We start from the raw sequence: 577 nt of genomic DNA on the forward strand, positions 1-577 counted from the left end.
GGGAGTATTAACTGCCAACTTAGTACCTATAAATATGATACGACTTCCAAGTCATACGTATCCTTGAAAAAAAATATTGCCGACTTACTTATGAGACACACTCACAAGCAATATATAGCTTGTTCATGCATACTTAGCTGTAATCTTTTTGGACTGGGTCCTTATAGTTTTATAGTACCTGATCATTAAGTCTTGTTTGGCACTCCTCGTCCTTCATAAGACAAGTGAAGCACTAACATTGCTGCCCCGACACTCTGGGTCAACGCTTGATGCATGGCCACTGACCCAGCGTGCTAACTAGCTGGAGTATATTTAGGACCCTTGGTGCGCAGGCCCCTAACATCACATCCATCACTAGCAGCAATTCATAGCGGAAATCTCTGCGTTTGCTTGGATCAGTTGGGGGCAGCAATGGCCGCTCGTGTTAGCGGGCTCGCGGTGGGCTTCCTCTGCCTGCTTGCAGTGTTGTCGCCGTCGGCGCAGCAATCCCCGCCCCCAGACTCCCCAGATTTAAGCTCGTCAATAGACACAGACACCCCACCTCTCCCTGACATACGCCCGCCCCCGAGCTCCCCGC

At 50.1% G+C, this 577-nt stretch overlaps 1 pseudogene; it reads left to right on the forward strand.

The window, feature by feature from the left end:
* Window positions 1-411: 411 nt before the first annotated feature.
* LOC119313547 overlaps window positions 412-577 on the forward strand; it is a 3,671-nt pseudogene continuing 3,505 nt past the window's right edge.

This window comes from Triticum dicoccoides, chromosome 1B (assembly GCF_002162155.2).
Source record: "Triticum dicoccoides isolate Atlit2015 ecotype Zavitan chromosome 1B, WEW_v2.0, whole genome shotgun sequence".
In the NCBI taxonomy this organism is placed as follows: Eukaryota; Viridiplantae; Streptophyta; class Magnoliopsida; order Poales; family Poaceae; genus Triticum; species Triticum dicoccoides.